The sequence below is a fragment of the Xiphophorus maculatus genome, chromosome 5, assembly GCF_002775205.1.
Source record: "Xiphophorus maculatus strain JP 163 A chromosome 5, X_maculatus-5.0-male, whole genome shotgun sequence".
NCBI lineage: Eukaryota > Metazoa > Chordata > Actinopteri > Cyprinodontiformes > Poeciliidae > Xiphophorus > Xiphophorus maculatus.
In genome coordinates this window covers 7,964,474-7,984,730 of record NC_036447.1, presented here as the reverse complement: position 1 = coordinate 7,984,730, position 20,257 = coordinate 7,964,474, and the positions used below count along the sequence as shown (strand labels likewise).

The 20,257-nt window shown below is 41.3% G+C and overlaps 1 non-coding gene across 1 annotated transcript; it reads left to right on the top strand.

The window, feature by feature from the left end:
* Positions 1-18,535: 18,535 nt before the first annotated feature.
* LOC111608748 lies at positions 18,536-18,726 on the top strand. Its single transcript, XR_002752836.1, has one exon. It is a non-coding gene; the product is annotated as a U2 spliceosomal RNA (small nuclear RNA).
* Positions 18,727-20,257: the final 1,531 nt, after the last annotated feature.

The window sequence follows — 20,257 nt, the reverse complement described above, 5'->3', positions numbered from 1 at the left end:
CAGACCAGGTTGTCGGATTCTGTCTCGATCGATCCACCCGGTGGAGTTCCAGAAAAGCCCTCGCTCTCTGACAGGCCTGCTATGGAGATGAGGGTCTTGGTGATCAGCCCTCTCCTGGCTGTCCACCGGAAGGACGAACCGGGAAGAATCCTGTTCGTGACGCCACATTGTGGAGCGAGAAAAATTAACAAAGTCCAAACCTTGTTAAAGAGAAAGAACAAAACACAGCTTTATTTCACATCTGCGCAGATGGAGAACTCCGAAGAGATCTAACTAGACAAAGGAATCGCCTCTCTACATATACTGTATACCGTCCTTCTCCCACAGACACAGTGTCATCACCAACATTCCCAAGGAGCTAATCAGATTAATACACACACAGAGAAAAATGCAACTTTCAGTTAAAAATGGGTTTCAGACAGAATATTCTGTGCCTAATAATAATCGCTGAGTCGTCGGTCTGGTCTGTCACTCCGCAAGGTATGACAACTATTTACTGATCGCCTGTTGCTAAGCTTCTGACACACTGAGGCAAACTGTGAAGGCTAAAAAGAGAAACAATGACTCTGTAAGACTGAGTGAGACATAATAAACTGATTAAACATTGTAAGATTAATATTAAATAAACTTCTAATAAAAGTAAACACACTGTAAATAATTATTTTATTCCACAGAAAGAAGATTTGAAGCTCCTATAGCTGCAAAGGTTTGCTCAACATCATTTGAAAACCTATAAATGAAGTTCTTGTGTGCATTGTTAAAATAGATTAGTTACTCCAAAAAGGCAATAAAACACACCTCTCCTCAAACATGCTTTAAGTATGTTAAATGTCTGACTTAATGTATTTAAATGCATCAAAATTTTATATATTTTACTAAAGTAATGCTTATCAGGCTACATTTCTGTAGAGTTTATCTATCTACTTTCTATTTTAAACAGAAGTAGAAAGCATTTTTATTTTTTGAAAATAAAGGAAAATTACATTTACAGTAAAACTTTTGTGCCATTCCTCATGAATCAAACTACTAATTAAACTGGTCATTGTGATGATAAAATATATAAAATTGAAAAAATGTCATTCTAAATTCTACAGTAACAGCAATATAACGCATAATTTATTGGAACGACTGAAAACCGATGTGACCGTCCGCTTTTAGACTTGTGTTAAAATCATGTGGAACTGCCAGGCAGAAGGCGCTTTGCCGCCATCTAGTGCTGAGTGCGTGAATAACATCCGGTTGTGATTTTACGGTAATAAGCTGTACTTGAAATATGGTCACGATGATGAAAAATAACATTCAGAAACTTATTGCAAAATTGTTAATTATATGTGTATTATTAATAATACACATCTGAAATAAAAACTAAACTTTAAGCTCAGTTATATTGTCCTTAATGTAAATCGCGCTGTAAATAAATACCAAGGAGGTAACTTTGAGGACTCAAAGTGTCTCTCAATTGGACTGTTTCCACAAATATAAGGTATTTATTGTGTGTACAAAAATACATTTAAATTTAAATAATTCATTTTATTAGGGGAAAAATATTAGCAGAGCTTTACTTTACTTTTTGTTTTTACGCACCATCTATTTGTTACTTAAGCTATTTTCTCTGGCCGTAGCTTACAAACATATGAGCTGTTTGCTCAAAATAGCTTTAGAAGCAAATCTGCCTTCGCAAATCACTGTCTGCTCGTATTACCGTAATAACTTCATAGACAGTCCCATCAGTTTCTTAGTCTCCACTAACCTTTTAGGTAAAATTGCGGTCCAGTCGAGTTCTTTGGAGTCCTGAGACTCTCTGAACTCATGCAGCCTGATAGCGATGCCAGATCCAGCCATATTTGACCACCGGATGACGTCAAACCACTTCCGGATCTGAAGAAATTCACCAGCGATTCAAGGATAAGATAACTGCAGCTCACTCTGGGGATCTTACTAAGGAAGAACAAACAGACTTATGAAACATTATGACTGACATTGTGATCCTGTGTGCGAGAAGGTGTGAACTATTAATGACTGATAAATTCACAAGTATGAACTTGACGCTCCATTTCTATAAACCATTTCTCCTGCTAGCGCTAGGCTAGCACATTTGTTTTGATTGTATTTACCCAGAATGCCTTGCACTGTAGTTCACTTCCTGCTTTTGGAGCGGTCTCTGGTCCGATTGATGTACACAAGCTGTTCTGTCTGCAGCTACAGTACATAATGTAATGCTACATTCACATATGGGCTAGCATCGTCTGCTGTTAGCAAAATAACAAAACAACAAACACTGAAACAAAACAACAAACACTGAAACAAAATAAACACTGAAACAAAATAAACACTGAAACAAAATAAACACTGAAACAAAATAAACACTGAAACATTTCTGCTGATATAAGTACAAACAGGAATTAATGGAGAAAAACTATTTATAATAAGAACGACATTGTGCCTTTAAAAAGCTAATGAAAATAAGCTGAAAATATAGATTACAACTTTCTTTATTTTAACTGACAGCCATGGTATGCAGTTGCTATGACAACAATGAACAAGACACAACAATACTAGTACAACTATCGCTCTTTTACAATTTTTGAGTCTTTAGCCTGATAATAAAAACAAGGCTTAATCAATCCGACCCAACTTTCAACAAGATTTAGAAATCAATAGTTATAGTTTTTATCTTTTACTTTTTCATGTTGTTATAAATAAATAACCACAGAAATCAACAGATCCCCACATTTTTTCTGAGTTTATCAAAACTTTTTCTCAAAATTGGCCAAAAACATTTGGTGACCTCTGTCTCAGCCTTGCTTGATGTCAAGTTATAGTGCATGACCGATAGAGTGATTAATAAAAGAAAACATTTAACATCATATATTAGCTCAAATATCGTAAAAATTCCTTACAAATATTTCTAAATTAGCACCACAAAATCTGTGATGATTGCAGAAAACCACAAAAACAATCCTGGATGGACTGATTAGTGTGAAAAGATGTTCAATATTATGTTATTTTAAGAATTATTGAATGCTGAAACACCTATATATTGATATTTTAACAACTGAATTGGTTTTTATCAGTACGATCTGGTGCAACAGGCCCTGTATGAACATTCAGATTTTGGCCCAAAATGGAAATGAGTTTGATGCCCTGATATTTGGGATAAAAACGAGTGAATCATGGACTATTTTGAATGTAAACAAGAATAAAGAGTGAGATATTTGGTGGTGGAATGATGTCACACCACCAGCAAAGGAAGACTCTGTGATGTCACTGGCGGTGCAGTCTGTGATGTCATCAACTGCAGAATTGTATGCAACACAATTCTGCATATTTTTCATTGCTTGCAATATCACTGACCAGTTCAGACGTGCGCAAAGCTCTTTAAGGTAGTTTACCGATCGACAACTTTAGTGATTGTATTTAGGAGAAAATGTCTCATTATACGCCGAGATACCGCAGTGGAACGATGGGACCCCACGCGAGAAGGGGAGGCCAGCAAAACCCCCAAGGCAGGTTCCCTCCTGCACACCCGAGAATCTTTCACGGGGAAATCCAAGAACTCAGCTACGCCCTGGAAATGGAGAGAGCCGGGAGGGTTGAAGACAACCAGAAACTGGCCCACCTGGAGGCCGAGCTGGAAGAGACGAAACTCCAGTTAAAGAAGCAGAAAGCTCTCAAAGAAACCTTTATCAACGAGGCCAAGGAGGCAAAGAGGGAACTTGAGAGACTAGAGAAGTTCAGCGATCCAGCAGTCCTTAACGCTGCGGTCATTGCTTCTAAGGTTCACAACGATGTGAAGTACATGAAGAAGAAGAACTTGCAAGAAGACTTTGAGGAGTTAAAGGTGGCCCACCTCCTCAGCCGGGAAGCGTTTGTAGCTGAAATACAAGCTGAGAGAAAGAAAAGTCTGGCCCTCCAAGAAGAACTGAACCAACTCCAGACTTCATACGAGGAGCTGCGTTCCCAGTATGAAGCAGATGATGCTCTGCTGAGGCAGGAGGCCGAGACACAAAAGTATGATGAAGCGAGGCTCAGTGAAGAACAACGGCTGTTGGAGAACTTGAGAGCTGAAAAGGATGAAATGTATCAAGAAATGTCTCAAAAGATCACATTCCTGCAAGGCAGTGAGAAACTTCTGCAGGAGGAATTAATTCAGCTGAAATGTTCATACAATGAGCTCAATTGTAAATACGAAAGGGATGTTTCTGGATTGAAGCAAGACATGGATAGATATCAGGAGGAAGTGAGACATGCGACAGATGCCAACATAGAAAGAGACAACGAGAATCTGCAGCTCATCAACAAGCTGACAGCTGAAAAGGAGGAGCTCCTCCACAAAATGTCAAGAGAAATCGAGACATACCAGCATCAGGTAGAGCAGGAGAGAAAAGCTCACCTGGAGAAAACAGAGGAGGACATGAAGCTTCTAGACAATATGAGAGCTGAGAAGGAGGAGCTCCTCCACAAAATGTCAAGAGAAATCTCAATTCAGCAAAAGAGGGAGAAGCAAATGCTGCATGAACTGGACCAGATTCACAGTCTCTACGAGGAGCTAAAATGTAGATATGAAAGAGACATTATGGACATACAGCAGCAGGTTGAGACATACGAACAGAAGGTAAAGCAGGAGGAAGCTGCTCTTTCAAAGAAAGAAAAGAAAGAAAAGCTTATCCAAGAGAGAAAACATTCTGCGCTGAAACAAGAAGTCGAAAAACTTCAGCATCAGGTAGAGCAGGAGAGAAAAGCTCACCTGAAGAAAACAGAGGAGAACAAGAAGCTTCTAGACAATATGAGAGCTGAGAAGGAGGAGCTCCTCCTAAAAATGTCAGGAGAAATCACTATTCTTCAAAAGAGAGAGAAGCAGCTGCTGAACGAACTGGATCAGTTTCACATTTCGCATGAGGAGCTAAAACGCAGGTTTGAGAGAGACCATATGGATTTACAGAAGGAGGTTGAGACATGCCAGCATCAGGTAGAGCAGGAGAGAAAAGCTCACCTGGAGAAAACAGAGGAGAACATGAAGCTTCTAGACAATATGAGAGCTGAGAAGGAGGAGCTCCTCCACAAAATGTCAGGAGAAATCTCAATTCGGCAAAAGAGGGAGAAGCAAATGCTGCATGAACTGGACCAGATTCACACTCTCTACGAGGAGCTAAAATGTAGATATGAAAGAGACATTATGGACATACAGCAGCAGGTTGAGACATACGAACAGAAGATTTACAAAAACGATTTACAAAGAGAAAGAGACGACCTACTGCTGGCCGACAGTCTCAGAGCCGAGGAAGAAGGTTTCCAACAACAACCCATCACGGTTTCCCAAGAGAAGGAAGAAGATGATTCACAGAACCAAGTTAAAGTCTTAAATCAAGAGGTTTCTTCAGAGGAGGATCTCGCAGGAGAACCTTTACCAGGTTCTTCCACTGATCCAGAATCCTCAGAAGAGACCGAGGTTGCTGGAGAAACCATCCTGGAGGATTTGGAGGATCCAGATGGTAAAAGGAAAAAATCTAAAATTTCCTTTTGGAAGAAGGTACGAAACTTTCTGCGATGTAAGAAGCCAAAAAAGAAATAAACGAGTAAAGACAATCAAGATCATGTCTAAAGTTCTTGATTTTGATATTTAGAGAAGGAGAAAGACGTGCAGGAGACGAACCAAGGACTGGAATCAAACGCATGGAGGATGTAGCCTCTGTGAACGGGGCGCCATGCCACGCTCCGTCAAGACCAAATTTAAAAAGTTTTCCCCCCATTGACAAACTAGAAAATAGATCCCTTCCCAACCCAATTGGAAAAAACGTGGGCAGCACGGTGGTGCAGCGGTTAGCGCTGCGTCTTCACAGACACCATCTGTGTGGAGTTTGCATGTTCTCCCCGTGTTTGCGTGGGTTTTCTCCGGGTGCTCCGGTTTCCCCCCACATCTCCTAAAACATGTCGGTCAGGTCAGTTGGTCACTGCAAATTGCCCCCAAAGATTTGAAGAAACCCCAAACACGTGTGCAGCTTTATTGTTAAACTTGTCAAATTAATTGAATTAGCCGTACGTTAGCCCTTTTCCCTTCGCTGCTTTAGCGCCGCAACAACACTGGGCTCAATTTTTATAGCAACGAATTGATTTAAGAGTTAAAATGTCTTCTTTTAATAGTAATAATTTCTGTTTATTTTCACTGTATTTGTGCTTTTATGGTTTGTCCTTTAGTTTATCTTTTCTACTCACTTTTTATATTAAATTGCACTGAATTGTAGCTCATTAAACTGTTTAAACCTGTATTTTAAAGAAGACTAGCAAAAGGATCATGCAGTGGCTGTTTTAGTGCGACTGTGGCTCAGTGGGTAGAGTGGTCGTCTTGTGACCAGAAGGTTGTAAGTTCGATTCCAGCTTCCTCAGCCACATGTTGAGCTGCCCCAGGGCGGGGCACTTAGCGGCAAGTTGCCCTCCAACCTGCATGTCGGTGTGAATGTGACTGTAGTGTGAAGCGCTTTGAGTGGTCAACATGACTAGCAAGGCACGACACAAGTTCAGTCCATTCACCTGTTTTTCTTTGATAAATCCTGTTTTTCTTTTTATACCAAACATAAAAAAGCTGATTTAACAGGTTTGGATTCTTCAGGTTCCAGGATGTTAAATGAAGATTAGAGTTTAATCTGTACATAGTAATAGATGATAATTGTAATCATAATTTAATACTCTGGACCCTGAAGAAGCCCAAACTTGTTTTATCTGGTTTGTTTGTTATAAGAAAAAACAGGTTTTATCAAAAATAAAAGTTACTGTGGGATCTTTCAGTTAGTCTTTATTTAGAAATACAGATTCAAGATAATATTAGAAACTTAACAAAAAAGTGCAATTTAACATGAAAAAGTGTAGAAAAGGTAAAAAGAAGAACAATCCATGAAAGTATGAAAACAGAAAACTTAATCAGAAATCATTTCCACTACAGGAAGAAATCGATTCTTAGATGAATATTTTGTAATAAATATGAAGCTTTTGTGTTGTTGAGCTTATGTTCTGTCTGCTTGTATAAAAGAGAAGGAAAAGGGGCTAAGAAATGAATAATTCCGTCATTTTTTTAACCAGATTTACAGTAAAACTGTAAATTATGTTTTGTTTAGGACGTTACTTCTAGGTTTTGTTTGTCAACCTGGGTTTAATTCCCAGTCCTGGGGAATCTGCTGCATGTCATTTCCTTCTCTCTCCTCCCAATTTCCTGTTCAGCCTGTTAAATAACGGCCTAAAAAACTTTATTAGAGCCTAAAAATCTTTTTTTTTAAACTACAAAGATACATTTCACCTCACAACTGGACCCAAGGTCAGAATTTGCTTCCCACCACATTGAGTTTGTTTCCTCATCTTAAAAAACAACTTTCTTCCTCTCTCTCTCATTTTCTCTCTGTCTTACATAATTAATAGGTTACTTCATATTTACACACACACACACACACACACACACACACGCACACACACCCACACACACACACACGCACACACACACACACACCCACACACACACACACACACACACACACACACACACACACACACACACGTCCCCTCCATGGGCTGCCACCTTATCGTGGTGGGGGGGTTTGAGTGTCCCAGTGATCCTAGGAGTCTTGCTGTCGGGGCTTCATGCCTCTGGTAGGGCCACCCAATGCAGACAGGTCCAAGGTGAGGAACCAGACCAAGTGCAGCCCAAAGATCCCTTATGATGAAAACGACCATTGGAAACAGTGGTTCTGCTCGCCCGTACATGAGGTCCCACCCTGGAGCCAGACCTGGGGGTGGGGCACGTTGGGGAGCCCCTGGTGGCCGGGCTTTAACCCACAGAGCCCGGCCGGGCTCAGCCCGAAAAGAGCCGATGGGTTCCGGCTAGAAGTAGTCGGACTCGGGGCGTGCTGTGGTGGCGCAGGGGGTTAGCACGCACCACGTTTGGAGGCCTTAGTCCTCGAAACGGACGTCGCGGGTTCGATGACCTTTGCCCCCTCTCCTCCCCCTCCTTCCTGTCTGCCTACTGTCAGAAAAATACGAGCCACTAGCGCCGTAAAAACTCTTCGGGTTGGATGTTTTCCACCCTGGAGTTGCCCTTGTGAGAGGCGCTGGGCAGGAGTGGGCTGACTTGTTGCCTCCCGCCTTGGTGCGTTGGGGTGAACAAGAGGACAGCCTCTCCCTCTACCTACGGGTTTGGGTCGGGTTCTGACTGTTTACCCAGCCTTTTTAAGTCCTTGGAGGGGGTACTGGAGAGTGCCCCTCCTGGGAACTGCCTTGTTATCCTGGAGGGGTTTTCTCCGCAGGGTCTCTGGGCTCCCTTAGAGAAAGGGTGAGAAGCCCAGAAATCCAGGAGTCATTGATGTTTATACATATATCCAGGGTTTCCCCCAGCGCATCTGCTGGTGTCGGCCAGCGGGTGACCCGTCAGTTATTCAGTTGGCGAAACCTGAAAAAAGCAAATAAACCGGCGACCCGCCAGAACCGCACACTGTAAGAAGCTCAGGTGGGATCTTAGAACTACGGGAGGTTCAAACTCCACTCATTCATGTTTAGCTTACAGAAAAACGCCAACCCGTGAAATAAACAAAAGCAAACTGACCAATCAGATTTAGGCTTTGTGCCCCACCTCACCCCCACAGACTCTACACAGCTGTGTGTACAATATCTTTGGACACAAAATATATTTTCTTCTCCACAGTTTTGTTAATAGTAAAGAGGGTTAGATAATAAAACAAGAACTATTCTTTTCTTTTTTTTATTCAAAGGAAAATCTCAAGGTACTCAGTTCGTCCAGCCCTGCAGCTGCAGCACCAATCCAGGCTCTCAGTCACTGGTGGGCAATTTATCATCACACAGAAAATCTCCAAAAGGGAATCAAACTTAAAACTCTGAACCAAGAACTTCTGATCACAATATAGCAATTAACCATATCTGCCATGGTAAATTATTACTGATAACTACTGTGAGTAGTCCCTAACATTAATATGATCAGGCAGCATGTAATCATATATACATATATGTATTATTGTTATAGAGGCTGAGCCAAGAACATTTAGACTTAGACTTAGACTGACTTTATTGTCATTTTGCATGCACAGGGTGTATACAGAACGAAATTTCGTTGCATACGGCTCAGGACAGTGTGTTGAGCTTCCAATGTTGTGAGGTTACTCCAGAATAGGTGTAGGGTGAAGGAGATGGCGTCCTCAGTGGAGCGGTTTCGGCGGTAGGCAAACTGGAACGGGTCGAATGTGGGGGGGAGTCTCTGGAGACTTTTACCAGCCTTTCAAAGCACTTCATCATGATGGGAGTCAGTGCCACAGGCCGGTAATCGTTGAAAGAGGTGACTTGAGGTTTCTTTGGCACCGGAATGATGGAGGCAGTTTTGAGACAGGCTGGCACTGTGGCTTGGTCCAGTGAGGTGTTAAAAACGTCTGTTAGGACACCAGCCAGCTGACCTGCGCATTCCCTGAACACCCACCCAGGTATGTTGTCGGGGCCTGGGGCCTCCGTGGGTTGACTCTTTTCAGAGTCTTCAACACATCGGCTGTGTCCAGGCAGAGTGCCTCCTCTTCCTGGTGGGAACAGTTTTCTTTGCCGGAGTACTGTTCAGTGCCTCGAACCTCCCAAAGAAGTTATTGAGTCCATTTAGAAAGTCAGCATCAACTTCACCCACTGGGGGGAGGATGGATTGTAATCTGTGATCGCCTTTATGCCTTGCCACATACTTCTGGTGTTGCTGGTGTCGTGGAAGAACTCCTGTATTTTTCGACTGTGGGTTCGCTTTGCTAACCTGATAGCACGGTTCAAGTTGGCTCTCGCTGTCCTCAGTGCCTCCTTGTCGCCAGACTTGCAGGCTGAGTTCCGTGCTTTTAGCATTTCACGTACCTCCTTAGTCATCCAGGGTTTTTGGTTGGCCCGGGTGATAATGTTCTTAGTGATGCTGACGTCCTCTGTGCACTTGTTGATGTAGGCTGACACAGTCATGGCGTACTCATCGATGTTGATCTGGTCATTGTAAGTTGCTGCTGCCTTGAACATCTCCCAGTCAGAGCACCCAAAACAGTCCTGAAGTGCCTCCATGGCCCCCTCAGTCTACACCCTCACCTGCCTCACTGTAGGTTTTGTCCTGATCAGCAGGGGCTTGTATGCAGGAATTAGCATAACAGATAGGTGATCTGAAGAGCCTTTATGTCTGTATCAATAAGTAGCCCTTCGTGTTACTCTGGACCCGTGAAGTAGCTCCCAGTCTGAAAAAGGTCGGTGACCCCTGTTTTAGACATTTCAAACCCAGAAATTGTCAAGGTTTTTTTTGCTGTTGGTTTTGGGGTTTTTTAAAGAATTTTTTTTAGGTTAATCTGAAAATTTCAGAGTTTTTCTAACTTGTTCTAGACTTTTGAAACTCAGAAATGTTAAAGTTTTTTCTACAAAAGTTTTGAGATTAAGTTAATATATTTTTTTTTAGCTTTTTAATGGAAATTTACTCCTTTTTTGTTCTGATACACTCTTGTATATACTACGGCTTATTTCTGATAGACAGAGTCTGCCAGGAATGCTAAAGCTAGTTAGCATGGCAGATAACAGTTTTTCCTGAAACTGTAAGTTGTTCCTCCTCCATTAATACACTAAGCAGTGTACAGGAGCTTGATTGACAGCACTTTGACCCTCCTTCTGGTTCTGATTGGCTGTTTTTGACCAGCTCATGCACACTTTGTGACCATTTCTTCAGATGGCAATAGCAGCACTGGAAGGAGCTGAAGCAGATCGATTTTTTCACTCTTCATCTGTTTCACTCTAAACTATCCTCTTCATGAGATTGCTTTGGGAAAATAGAGTGTCTTCAGTCAGAGGCTTCTTCAAATTTGCTGCAATGCAGACCGCTACAAGAAATCTTTCCTGCCAAAAGTCATCACTGTCTACAATAACTCTTTCTGTTTTATGTTTTATTCTGTCTCTTCGTGAACCAAACATCTGTTGTGAATTTTTTTTTGTTAGAGAACTGTAAGTTGTGCATAAAAGACTGAAACACTGAACAGTTCAAAATGCGCATGCAAAGGTTCAGAGAAGGTCACATTAAGTTCACCTGTCAAAGTTCATAGCTCAATTTGATCAATTAGACCTCTACAAACATGCTAGATCAGGGTCTCAAACTGAATTTACCCGGGGGCCGCTGGAGGTAGAGTCTGGGTGAGGCTAGGCCGCATTCACACACACGGTCTCCTCAGCCGAACCTTTCTGATCGCCTATTACCATATTAGGCCGTAGTCAGGCGCTGTAACAGCCGTAATTGTGTAGTGTCTCTTTAAGATACTCTAGTATTGCTAATGATGTCAGAAGTATGCGCCACAGCTTCTCTGTAGAGAGCGTGGGAGAAACGTGCTAGACGGACATGTTAGCTCCCTAACTTTTTAGTAATGTTACGGGTTGTTTGGACGCTGCTCAATTTTCATGTCTGATAATATAGCAGCCGTTCAACCGGGCTTTGTAAGGTTGGTGAAGAGCGTATTTATTAAAGGACAACACTGGGGAATTCCCAGTACCAGTGTGGTTGTGAGTTTTTGACCGTCCTGACGAATCTGCCGCCTCCTCTCCTCCCTTAAACACAACCCAAGCGTTACAGCGCCTAACCTTAATTACGTTACACTGATCAGCAACTTCCGGGTCTAGACTGGATGCTGAAGCACGTGAAGCGGAAATTGCGCATGTACCGCATGCAAATAATGACAAATAGAAAATGCAAATAGGCCCGGCCGATGTCCCGCCCCCGAGAGCAATATACTCCACCATGATTGGTAAGTTCGTTCAGCTCCGCGCACAACACTGAAAAGTGCCAATTATATCAAACTCGCGGGCTGCACTAACATTAAACTTTCATATTAAGGCGGGGCCACAAACTATCGTCCCGAGGGCCGCAGTTGGTCCGCGGGCCGCGAGTTTGAGACCCCTGTGCTAGATGAATGCAAAAATAACCTTATAAATTTTGAGGAAATGTGGAGCGAGAAAAATTAACAAAGTCCAAACCTTGTTAAAGAGAAAGAACAAAACACAGCTTTATTTCACATCTGCGCAGATGGAGAACTCCGAAGAGATCTGACTAGACAAAGGAATCACCTCTCTACTGCTAAGGAAAATGATTATTTAATGCTAAAATACACTTAATCTTACGACATCTGTAAAGGGATAGCCAACACTTTATTTGGAACAGTTTTCTGTGGAGCATGGGGGAGCTCACAATAGCAGATATTCAAACAAAGCAGGGCCCTTTTCCTCCCCCGCGGACACAGAGCAATAAAATTTACAGTCCGAAAGGGGTCAGAGACTTCTTGGCGCCAGGGATCTTCCGTATCAGGCAGAGATGACCACGGGGTAGTCCGCCCTCTGCTTAGATAAAAAACAGGCACCTTTGCTATAAATCAGGAAGTCCCAACTTTCTTTGGGGGCCTGAGGGAGTTCTAATTGGACGAAGAGCAGAACGCCTTTTTTGCATATATTAAATAGGGAAACACCCTTTTGGTTTATAGTTTCAGGTCATCACCGGAGAGGAAGAGTTTTTTTTCATCTTTTCTCCACGTGGGCGCCTTTGTCTGTCTTATGTGTTTTTGTGTTGTCTGTTTCATGTTGTCTGTATAAAATGTATATCTCTGTACCTCTGCAGCTCTGTTAACGGATTCATGCGGTGCTTAGTATGAATTAAACTATGTGATCTGTGACGTCATTGTGCCTGCCGTTTCCTTGCCAGCTGTGACGAGATCCGCTCGACCCGGCTAACAGGAGGAAAAGGAGAGCCATGCTTTTCCAAAATTTAAGCTAACATAATAACTTTTCTCCTTAACACTACATATACTGTATACCGTCCTTCTCCCACAGACACAGTGTCATCACCAACATTCCCAAGGAGCTAATCAGATTAATACACACACAGAGAAAAATGCAACTTTCAGTTAAAAATGGGTTTCAGACAGAATATTCTGTGCCTAATAATAATCGCTGAGTCGTCGGTCTGGTCTGTCACTCCGCAAGGTATGACAACTATTTACTTATCGCCTGTTGCTAAGCTTCTGACACACTGAGGCAAACTGTGAAGGCTAAAAAGAGAAACAATGACTCTGTAAGACTGAGTGAGACATAATAAACTGATTAAACATTGTAAGATTAATATTAAATGAACTTCTAATAAAAGTAAACACACTGTAAATAATTATTTTATGTTGAAACCACCCCGAGTTAGGAACCCTCGGCCGCGTGAGCCAAAGCCGCCACGTGGGTTTGGACGTCCTTGATGGTGGTGGAAACCTCTACCTCTGCTTCTGTCTCGCTTTTTCTGAGGGCATTCTCGAGCCCAATGTCCAATCTGGCCACAGTTGAAACATGGATCTTGTGAGGGACCTCCATATTGATCAACTGCAGGTGGGCGGTGGCTGGAGTTCTGAGCAGTGATGTGTTGAATCAGGGTGAGCTGAGCATCTTCCATGCGCTTTTCTTTGCGGTCTTTGTTCTTCTTCAGGCGATCGTTGCAGAGTTTCTCATTGTGTTGGGCATGAAGCAGAAGTTCTTTAATTCTTGGTGTGATGTCCCATCCAATGTAGGACATTTTGATTCCATCTCTGATGTCAAGCCTCAGTCTTTCCAGGAACTTTTGACAGAGAAGCAGTTCAAAGGGACCAGCCGGATCATTTCCCATCCAGTCATTTTTGGGGACTTCTAGACCAGAGTGAGCTGAGAAAATGTCAAACAGGCGTCTGTAAAAGTCATTTGAACCTTCAATTGGACCTTGGGTGCAGGCTGAGATGACATTGTAGCTGGGGCGGATTGGAAACTGCTCTATGAAGGCTTCGCCTATTTTTCGTAGAGCCTTGTTGTAGTCAGCATTGAGTGGATTGTCGGTTCCGTCAGGGTTATCCATTCCTCTTAGACGGAGATCTTGTGAGAAGACTGGACCAAGTTTGGAGACCACAGTCGGACCATAAACATGGAGCAAAACAGTCTTAAGTTCATAGGTCGTTGGTCTCATGGTTTTGCTGAGATACTCTAGGGCTTCAGCGATGGCTCTGCCTCCTTTCTCAATAGGGGGAAGGTGCTGTTTGGCTACAGCAATGAGGTCATCTGGTCCCCAAGCTCTGCAGAGAAGGTCAGGGCCTTTGAGGCCAGGGACTTCAACCATGGGATAGGTTTCAACCTTCTGTCCTCGGTACCGGCTTCCAGAGGTGCCAGGTGATGGTGGGGTCAGGGGTTGGTCTTTGGAGCGAAGGTGACGACCATGTTCAGTTGTAGGGGGTCGTGGAGGCGGGCCTTTCAAGCCTCGTGAGGGAACTCTGTCCTGGTCCTGTTGTTGCTCAAGGTCAACAGGACGGGGTTTCTGCTCAGTCTTTGATTGGTGGAGGATAGCCAGAGGCAGGGAGTCGTCCGAGGGATCCCAGAATGGATTCTTCGGTCCTGGACCATCAGTCTTTGGATGGTACGGTGGTGGAGTTCCAAGGACTTGGAGCGCTGGGTAGAGTGGAGCCACAGATGGGTTTGCTGAAGGGTCAGTTGGTGCCGTTAGACTGAAGCCAGGTACAGCCAGTGATGTACATGCGTGAGAAGAAACACATTTTGTTTTATTAGATTTTTCCTGTTCTATTTTAGTCTCATATTTTTCATTCCCCTTGTATGCAAATTTCTGAACCATCTGTAGTTTACTCTGGTGTTTTTGATCCCTGCAAAAGGCTTCTCTTTTCCAGAGATTGAACGCTTCTTCGTGTGATTGTAGTGCATGCAGGTGTGTCTTTGAAATCTTTGTGTGTTGCATCAGTTTGGCACGTTGTGCTAAGAGTTTCTGCTCTAAGTCTCTGATATGGTCTACCTCTAAGCTGCCATTCTTAGGAAAACCAAACTCTGTGTGCCACTGTGGAACATGTTGACAACAAACTCTGCCATGAATTATAACCATATGATCTATTTCTGGGCCACATGGAACGTATTCTTCAGTATTTTGACCTTTATTAAAAGTTCCTCCCATTTTCCCTTTTTTTAAAAAATTTATTTATTTATTTTTATTTATTTATTTTATTATTTATCCTCTGATTTTTCTAAACCAGTAAAACCTTTATATACAGTATATATATACACAAACACACTCCTTCTGTCCTGCACGCTTTCACTTCCTTCAGGTGCGACGACCGGGAGAGGTCTGTGGAAACTCAACCGCTCCCTGCTGGAGGACCAGGTTCTGGTCAGCCAGTACCGGGAGCGGTACCGCGAGTGGCAGACCCTCCAAGACCTGTACGAAACACGAGCACAGTGGTGGGAGATGGTGAAAGGTAGGACCCAGACTTTCTTTAGACAAGCAGGAAAAAATAAAAAGAGAAAAGAACAGAGATAGGGCTGCAGAAAAGATTACAAAGGTATCACTTTTTAAACCAACAGGGAATGGATTTTAATAAGGAAATAAGAGAAGTCAAAAAAGAAATTAGTATTTTAGCAGAAATAGAGAGCAAGGGAGTAATTTTAAGAAGCACAGAGAGAGAGAATTAGAAGGAGAAAAATGCACTAGATACTTTTTCAAGAAAATTATAAATAATCCAAGTTTTATTTCTGAACTAAAATCAGAAAATGGAAACATTGTTTCTAACATAGAAGAAAAGAAAAAGGTAATCGAAGATTTTTACGGTGAACTGTATACAGAAAAATCAGTAAATAAAGAAAATATCAAAGAAACTTTGGATTTTATTGAAAAAAGTATAAAAGAGACGAGTTTTTTCGGGCAGGATTTTACCCTTTTAGAGCTTTTAGTCTTTGAAAAGTTTTAAAAGAGGAAAGTCTCCAGGCTCAGACGGACTCCCTATAGAATTTTATTTAACATTCTGGGACATTTTAGCACCTGATTTAATCAATGTTTTTACCGATTTTAGCAAACTAGACACACTCCCCGATAGTTTTAGAACAGGAATAGTTACACTTTTATACAAAGACAAAAGAGACCTTAAAAACTGGAGACCCATCACCCTTTTAAACGTCGATTGCAAAATTTTTAGTAGACTTTTAGCAGCCAGGATGTGTCGAGTGTTGGGGGATTTAATCCACCCGGATCAAGCCTGCGCCGTCCCGGGAAGGAGCATCACGGACAGCCTGGTACTGATCCGAGACATCATCTGTTTTGCGAGAGTATTAAGGAAGAATAATTTAACATTAACTTTGGACAAAACGTTTGGCTCTTTCTTCCTTAAAGTCCCGGGATCCCTAGCGGGCGGTGCTGCAGCTGTTAGAAAGTGAAACAACAACAGAGCGCGTTGACGTCACAGATCACAGAGTTTAATCCCATACAAAGCAACGCATGAATCAATTAACAAAGCTGCAGAGGTACAGAGATATGCATTTTTCTCATAAAAATAAAGACAGACAAGGGGAAGACAGACAAACACAAAACAAAGACAAACAAAAAGGCAAAAAATAGTGGCCGATCTCTGGATTTTTAACGCTGACACGAAATTTTATACTGAGTGGGTGTTTCTTCAATTTAATATATTCAATTAAGGCGTTCCGTTCTTGACCAATTAGAAACTCCCGTAGGGACTCAGAGAAACTTAAGAACCTCCCTGATTTACGGCAAAGATTGGAGGGCCGTCTGGTTTTTGTCTAAGTAAAAGGGCGGACCACTTAGTGCTAATCCCTGTCTGGTACGGGCGGATCCCTGGCGCCGAAAGGTCCTGAGATGAGATTTCGCAGATACCTCTGAAGTCTCTTCCCCCAAACTCCCGTACTTCTGCCCCATCGGAATGCTAATTTTATGGCTCTGTGTGACAGCGGGAGGCCCCTGCTTGTCTGAATGCCTGCTATTCGGCCCCATCCCGCATCTCAGACAAAACCTGTTCCAAATAAGAGTATTGAATATAACTTTTACACATGTCGTAAGATTAACTGTATTAAGCACTAAAAATAATCATTTTTCCTTAACAAGAGACAGAAACATTCGGCTGATAGTCCTAAACTTAGATTTTGAGAAAGCTTTCGATCGGGTCTTGCACCAGTATCTTTCTCGGGTTCTGCAAAAAATGGGTTTTCCTTGGAGTTTTCTTAGCGTGGGTGGGACTGCTGTACCGAGACATCTCCAGCAGATTTATGGTGAACGGGTTTCTGACAAAAGCAGTGAAAGTGAACTGCGGTGTCCATCAGGGTTGTCCGTTATCCGCCCTTCTCTATGTGGCCTGCATTGAGCCGCTGGCGCAGATCTTGAGAAGGGACCCACAGATTTTAGGTGTAACGATACCGGGGAGTGGAGGGCAGGAAGCAAAATGTTTTTTATATATGATATATGTACATTAATGTGTCAGATTCTTGTATGAGTGCACCTTCCCACACGTGACGTAATTCTTAATCAAAAACTATTAAAAATTTGTATTAAAGTCTGAATAGATCAGAATTTCAAGTAGTTCTGTGGAGATGTACTGCGAAACATGCTTGGAGAAAGAAAGCAGTAAGAGCTGCAGTTTGGTCTCATGTCCGCTAGGGGCTGCTGTAGCATTGGTTGAAAATTTATCAGGTAGAAATCTAAATTGTCTTAAAATAACTATTCTATAGGTAGATAGGTTATACACATATATGATACTGTATATGTAGATTAATGTGTCAGATTCTTGTATGAGTGCACCTTCCCACACGTGAAGTAATTCTTAATCAAAAACTATTAAAAATGTGTATTAAATTCTCAATAGATCAGAATTTCAAGAAGTTTAACTAAAGCTGTGAAACTTAATTGTCACAAAAAATGTTTTATTTTTGACATCAAAATGATTATAATGCTGTTGTTGTTTTTCTCCTTTTGCATACACCATTTCCAAGGGTTTTTAGTTATACTCCAATAATTTTAGATTGTTTTCAAATCACTTATTCCATTTTTTTGTTTCTGATAGATCATCATATCCTGTTAATTGTGATGGGAGGGCTTCTGTTAATTATTGCCAATGTGCTACAATATTTGCCTCACACTTTTAAAACCGTACTTATTTACTCTGAGCTGAAAATGTTTAAAAAGCTAACAAAATACTTTTTCGATTTGCGTGGAGGAGCAGTGAAGCAGCGAGAGCTGCAGTTTAGGGTCATGTCCACTAGAGGCTGCTGTAGCAGTTGTTATAAACTTTCCTGTAAAAAAAACAAAAACCCTAATTTTTGTAAACCTGCCATCTTCTTCTTTTGCATGAAATGAACAAGAAAAGAATTGTACACACACATGTATATATTAGTGTCATACTAATGTATACATTTTCATAAATGATGTGCTCATTTTTCCACCAACACCAAAAAAGGGCTGAGCTATGGCTACTCAGCTGCCTATTGGACTAAAGCAAACCACATGACTAGATGTAAGCAACTTGATTTGACTATCGTTGCTCCTTTTAAGCTTGATGTGACTTATTTGAGTTAATTTATTGCTTTGAAACCACATAAAATGTTGGTCATTCCCATCATATACTGTGACTGTTGGTAGTATGGTCCATAAAATAGCAAAGTTTTGGAACCGTGAGTTAAAGCGAGGCCAATCAGAATGACTCGGTTTCCTCTGCAGTTATGTGGCATCGCTTCTCGGCCTTTTGGCTAAGATCAGTGTGTAGTTTCTGTTCTTATCAGTTTAATATCTGATATGTCTCCACTTGGAGACTGTATATTAAATTGATTTTTGAAGCAGGGAGCTGGAATAAGGGCTTGCTCTGTCCACTCCACGCATCATCCTGGTATTGCACTATATCCAGGAATGGTGCACTTTCCTACTTGTGTGAAATAAAAAATTGCTTTTCAACAAATAAAACTAGATTATTAGTATAGAACATACAATTAAAATCTGAGAAACCGTAATTTTGGATTCACAAGGAGTTCTGTGGAGATGTCCTGCGAAAACATGCATGGAAAAAGAAGCAGTAAGAGCTGCAGTTTGGTCTTATGTCCGCTAGGGGCTGCTGTAGCAGTTTAACAGTAAGTGATGCCAGTCAGGATGGAAATATTACAGTATTTCCAGGAATGGTGGCATTTTTCTAACAATGTAATATAACAATGTTACCCTTGAAATGGTATTTGAAGCTATATATAAGCACATTCTTTTATAATTTTGTGGACATCCTTAAAAACACAAACTTCTAAACATTTTAGAATGTTATAAATTTGTAGATTAACAGGATTTGAGGCCGTTTTCCTCTCTAGAACACCAGTTTCTGAACTTTTTGTCTTCAGATCCACAACATACCAGAAGTTTGTCACTACTCCTGATATTTCAGTATGCAAACCTTTCTACAAAATCAGTTTAAAATCAGCAGCCAGTATGTTACATGTAACTAAAGAGGAGTTTTGATGTGCACAATATTGATTGCATAAACATATGACAAAGTATCGGGGGCATTGTAGATAAGAAAGAGATCTGATTACTTTGGCAGGTTAAATTTCTGTAAAAATATTCAGAAAAATTCAAATTAATTTCACATATTTACAAGAAACAAAAAATCTGGATAGTCTCTGAATACTCTCCACAATAAAGAGTAGCACTACTTCAGCATAGTTTTACTCAAGCAAATAGCAGCAAATTACTCAAATAACCGTATATAAGTATTTAACAAAATGGTACTTCAGTACATAATGTATATGTGTTAGAAGAACCGGGTAAAACAGTGGCAATACTGTTGATTTCAAAATAGCACAGCAGACTCAGCAGGTTAATCTTTGTTTAAAACAAACTTGTTCTTCATTCAGCAAAGTAACTAGACACAGGCGAACTTACTTTAACTGCTTCAGTAAAAGTAAATTAACTTCCAGTTTTATTCAGATATTTTCAGGGAGATGTCTGTATATAATTTTCAGTGGAGATAATTTAAACATTTTTTGCTGCTTCTCTTCATAATAGAAGATTTGTAGGACGTGATGAATTTCCGTTGGCTGCAGTTACATGTAATCGCCAGTAGGGGGATGTCGCCACCCCTGTTCATTTCAAACCAGAATGTGTTTTATTTGTGTTTCTCCTCAAATACAGCAGATTGAAGCTCTACAGAACCCTACAAATGAGCTGAACCAGGAAAACCTGTAAAACATGCAGGATCCTGACCTTTGAAGGCCATGGATACCTAAACCATTAAAAAAAAACCAGCTGTTTCTGATGTGGAAATGTGGCTCATTTACTTTTTGCTGCCTTTGACTCCAATATAGTTGAAAGTTAAACTGTAATTAAATCTAAGGAGAATTAAAATTCTAATTCATTTTTTAAAAATTAAAATCATTAGAAATTATGCAACATGTATTTTCCACCACATTTTTT